This window comes from Phalaenopsis equestris, unplaced genomic scaffold (assembly GCF_001263595.1).
Source record: "Phalaenopsis equestris unplaced genomic scaffold, ASM126359v1 Scaffold000224, whole genome shotgun sequence".
Lineage (NCBI taxonomy): Eukaryota > Viridiplantae > Streptophyta > Magnoliopsida > Asparagales > Orchidaceae > Phalaenopsis > Phalaenopsis equestris.
Window position 1 is genome coordinate 6816361 of NW_018164666.1, and position 5633 is coordinate 6821993.

Genomic DNA, 5633 nt, shown 5'->3' on the forward strand with positions numbered 1-5633 from the left:
TATATATATATATATATATATATATATATGTATATATATGTATGTATGTATATCAATCGCTTTCCTTTAAATTTTTTTTTGAAACAATTTGAAAAAAATATTATGAAGGTACTCCTGATTTATCCAGAATTCAATGATGGGACGCCACGTGTCAAGTGGACCCCATTATTTATATAATCGTTTTTCAACAAATGGTGACATAATTTTAGAAGGGTTAACAAGATAATTTTCTTAATGTGTTGAAAATATATGAGACGATAAAAGATGATCATCTTTCGACATGAGAAATAAAGTGTCTCTCTTATTCAAACTTATAGTTTTGCATGCATCATGTTCGAATCAAAATATCATTATTAATAATAGAATTTCATCTTTTTCATGCATGAACTTTTAATACTAGAATATTCAGAACATTAAGTGTTAGATGTGTAAATGCACAACAATTGTGGGGTGTGTATGTAAATCTTCCATTTTATTATATTGATTTGACAAAATTTGCATTTAATGGCATTATGAATGAAGCATAGAGGATGCGTCATCTCCCATTGCTATTTTCATATCACACAATTCATTCTTATTCCATGCAGCACATTTGTTCTGCGTTATGAAGTTCACTAACTTCTATTTTTACCATATGATTTAATAATATACACTTGCTGCAAAAGATGCGACAGACAATATGTGGATTCAAAGGAAAAATGATATGTTTAGAGGAAGACATTTGTTTTTGCATCTTATTACATCTTTATGGTAGCCATTAAAATGCGTATTTTTAAATTATTATTTTGTAGGACAATAATGAAAATATTTTAATTTGAAGATTGATGCAGGAAGGTATTTATTGTTATCCCCTTGATAATGTATATATGTGCTTATTATTACATTATGAATGGGCTAATGATATTTTGCTTAAGGAAAGCCTTGCTTTTCGAGCGAGTTTTATCTTATAGCCTGGTTGTCGTCTGGGATCTATTTGTTGTCGTTGTGTGCTCTAAATTAATTCGCAGCGGTAGAGTTTAATTAGATTAATGTCTTAGTGTCGTACAAAATACAGTACACACACATTTATGATAAAAAGAACAAGTAGCGACACTATAATTTCTTATGTGGATAAGCCCTCAGAAGAAAAAAACCAAGGTCTAGTCTAATAAAAATGACACAAGATAAGTTTGTGAGTAAGGGTATGAATCTTTATCTTACAACTGGGAAAGGGGATACAAGGTTTCTCCAAGTACAATGTATGTATGGAGAAATGTTTATTATATAACGGTCATGAGCAATTGCTACCGAAGCTATCGGTGGATATATGGTTATGTCATGTTGGGGGTACGCCATTGAAGGGTATTTAGAACGATGTGTTACTTTTTATGGTGATTTGTTACTCTGTAAAGTATGTCGTTACTCCGTAACGTACGTTGTTACGCCATAAGATGCTTCATTGCAACATACATCGTTACTCCACAAGGTCCACCAATGATGACAAGCAAGAAGCGGTTGATAGTAGTCGACGATGGCTGACAGGTAGTAGTCGATGGTGGTAGCTAGCTACGGACGCAGAAAATGATTGTCAGGTTTTCGATCAGAAATAAATCTGAAAATTGACTCCTCCTTATCCTCCCTTAAGTTCAAGTCTAGCTCCCGTTTCATCAAAGTAGTGGGGCTCTACTTATAGATTTTGGGAGTAGCAGTAGTCTGTATAAAAATTACATGAATCTGGACCATTCCATCGGATGACCCAGAACGATTATCTTAATTGAATGTTTTTTTTTATCGATATTTAAGTACCTTAATGACAACAAAATGAGTGATCTTAGGCTCGTCGGATTCCTCTTGATAAAACACTCAATTTAACTATGATTGTCAAATTTGGAGTCCATTTGACCATCCAATTAAACACCCTAAGCTTCCAAAAAATAGTTTAACTATTTATTTGTGCTTGATTTGACTCACATTGGAGCAATTTTAGTGTCATTGGTTTGAGTGGTTAAGCCATTTAGTTTTGCTATAATTTTTTTTGAAATACGAGCTCTGGTTAATTTTTAATTTAAATCAAAATATTTCTACCCAAAAATATCTCGAGATTTGTGTCGAATGTTTCAAGATTCATGTTGAATAATAAATTTATTGATAATTTCACTCCCTCATATGAATGTTATCAAAATAATGAAAATCATGAAAAAAAAAAACATAAAAGATTATTAAAATTTTGGATTTACTTGGCGGCGATCTTCAATGGCTAATGACAGTGGAAGTTGGTGGCCAGTGGCAGTGCCGCAGTTGACGATGATAGCACGACTGAAAAGGAGAAGCACGAGACAGCAGAGCGGGCGAAGCGGGTCAAGCTAATGTGAGGTTGAACTGCCTTTGGGTTGGGTCGACTACGTTGAGCGATCAGACGACACGAACAGGCTAGACCTACAATCAGAGCCACAAGATCGTCTGCCACCTCACGCTGTGCGAAATCACACAAATCACGCGATCATTTGTGCAAAACTTTGGAACGAATTTTTTTCGAACCAACTTCAAGTCAGACATGGATCGACTCAAAACTGACTCGAGATCTACTCGTAGTATATTTAGTTATAAAAAATATATATAGTGCCAAGTAAAATTGAACATAATGAGTAATGAGCCAATTTTATACCGATTTCAAGTTGAAATTAATCCAAATAACACAATTGGAGTCAATCAGTTTCAATTTTGAGCCCAATCGAGCCGATTCCGAGCTGAAAATAATCCAAATAACTCCATTCGAGCCCCCTTGTTCCTATTTCGAGCCAGACATGGCTCGAGATCAAATGTAGCGAGCCACAAGCCAATTTCAATCCTCACAAAATCTATTAAATCCGATTTCAAACCAACCCCGACTCAACTCAAAATAGGATCGTTAACAGGCCTACTCATCCGCCATCTGTGGAGATCCGAATGAGGCTCGGGTTCCTTTCTCTCTAACTCTTAAGATTAATAAAACTCGCATCTATCAATATCAAAGCAAGCCATAGACATTAGCCACATATTGGAAAGCAACATCCTTAAATAAGGGTTCATTAAGATAATACTTTATTGTTTATCAAATCATAATTTTATTCAAAGAGTAAAGACTGATTGATGTTGATGATAATGAGAGGGACCAAGACTGACCAACCCCGGCAAGTAAGGTATCAACCTACATTGTTTTTTCTTATTTTTTTAATCCTAATTAATGAATGTGATGGAAAGTCATTAGACCGCATTAAAACACATTATACAGGCTATATCATGCATTAAATCAATGGAAATAAGCTTTAAATGCATACGACTAATCCCCAATTAATTACCGAATTAATTAATCAATGCTATTTATTCATTTTTTGAGCCATTAATTATGTGTTTCATATCTAGCACCTAAACATCCATATTAACATCACATTAAAAATACCATCATTATTATACTTTTAAAAGGGTAAAAATCAAAATTTGAGTATTACATATGTAAATAAGTAAGAATTGTGTGGTATGCATGTAAGTTTACCTTTTTATTTATGGCATTTGGTGTTGCATTTATGTTGCTTGCAAGTGGGTGCAGGTTTCATTTGGTTCATTGAGATCTCCCTGTCACCTGCAATATTTTTATTTTTCATGTACACATACATACGTGCGCAGACTGAATTTATGATCTAGTGGTTAAGTACAAAGTTGTCAATCATTACATTTTGTGGGCGCCGCCTGCAATATAAATATGACTAATTTACAACCCTAACTAAAGATAAAGAATAGTTACATACAGATCATTCAAATATGACAATTTACAAATCAATATGATATGGTTGATTTGTAAATATCAATATTTTTGGGGTCTGTATGTAATTTTTTACTTTTAACAATTATTTTACTCCCAATTATGCATATTTAGAGTAAAAAACTATATGGCCTCATTGTAATGGTTCAAAAGCACAACATCCAACTTTGAATAATCACTAAGAGTCTGTTTGGGACAGTTTGTATTTTTCAGGATAAGTTGTTTATCCGTGGGCCCCGGGTCGACTGCGGGGGTCGACCTGCGAACTACATTTAGTGTAAAAAAACCAAACGAGGTAGGCGGCGTTTTAAAAAACACACAAACCAAAGGGTTAAACAGTGTTTTCAAAAACATCGCTGCACTTATAAGCTGCCACAAGCGTGCCCTAAATCGAAGTTGTCATAGTTATAAGCATGATATGATTAGTGTTCTGAAAATAATCCTAAGATGTGATGTTCAAATGCTTGATTGAAAAGGATATGAGTGAATTGTTACCAGATTTTCGTCCTATTTGTTGTCGCTTATGAAGCTGCTTGGCTTCAGCGATGGCTAATTTCAGTTTCATCCTTCTGCTCACTTTCAAGCTGCCGGTCTCCATCTAAACGAGAATTATACTTATTTAAATCAAATTTAGTAAATAGAGACATACTTCATATAATGCCATCATTGCCAATTAGTTTATTTTAATTAAAAAAATGTTAGCTGGCACTTTTGTAATTAGTTTGATATTATAATTGGGTTTGTTTATGTTAATAGATGATTTTCAACTTTAGGGATTATAAGAAAAGAATATCTTCCTATTTATATTTACACAATTCCTATATATATATATATATATATATATATGTTATGTAACATCTGAAATTTAATGCTATATTTATAACAATTAAATCATTTACATCACATAAAGCGCCTTTTAAGCATAAATAAAGTGATATAAATGTCACAATTAAACTTTTGATGTTGTAAATGTAAATATATAGAAATTGTTTGGTATTTATGTGTTGAATCGTTTAAGAATGCAAAGTTTCGAAATGTTTGTAGGTTATGCCCAAAATCTATTAGCCTTGAACAGAAGAGGTAGAAAAGAAAAGAGAGGAGCAGCCCATGGTAAGAGAGAGCCTTGTCTCCTCCCTCTTCGTTTTTATATTTGAACTCTATTTATAAGTCATGGGGTGTCCTTCTTTTTCATGGTAAAAAAAATTATATAAATGTGCATAATTTTAAGTCATATAAAGTAGTCTTTATGTTATTTTCAATAGCTTTATGTCATATACTCAGATTTATTTCATGGCCTACAACTTTATAACATGTCCCACCATATAGTTAAACTTGACAGTTTGTTGGTTCGACAACTAGACAGTTTGCATGTTCGATAGTAAGGAAATTCGACAACTAGACAATTTTGCAGTTGGGCAGTTCGATAACTGGGTAATTAGGCAGCTAGGGAATTCATCAATTTAACAGCTAAGCAACTCAACAATATGATAGATGTGTAGTTTGATTGTGGGCAATTCAACAATTCAAAATTTTGGCAACTGGCAATTCAACAATTTATCAGCTGAGCAATTTAGTAATTCAACAATTAGGCAATTTAGCAATCAACAACTTGGTAGTTCAAGAACTGGCTCTCCGAGTAATTGAACAATTCAACAACTAGCAGCTCAAAATGTCTTTCTAGGTGTATCCATTTTTAGTTTCTCGGTTCTTTTATATAAGAGAATGAAAAACATGAAACTACACATTGCTCATCTCTATAAGACAAGCTTATACTTTATTTATCTAAGAAATGAATTCGTTAATATGAATTAAAATGATTTCGATAAAATTAAGTGTTATATTTCACTATATACTA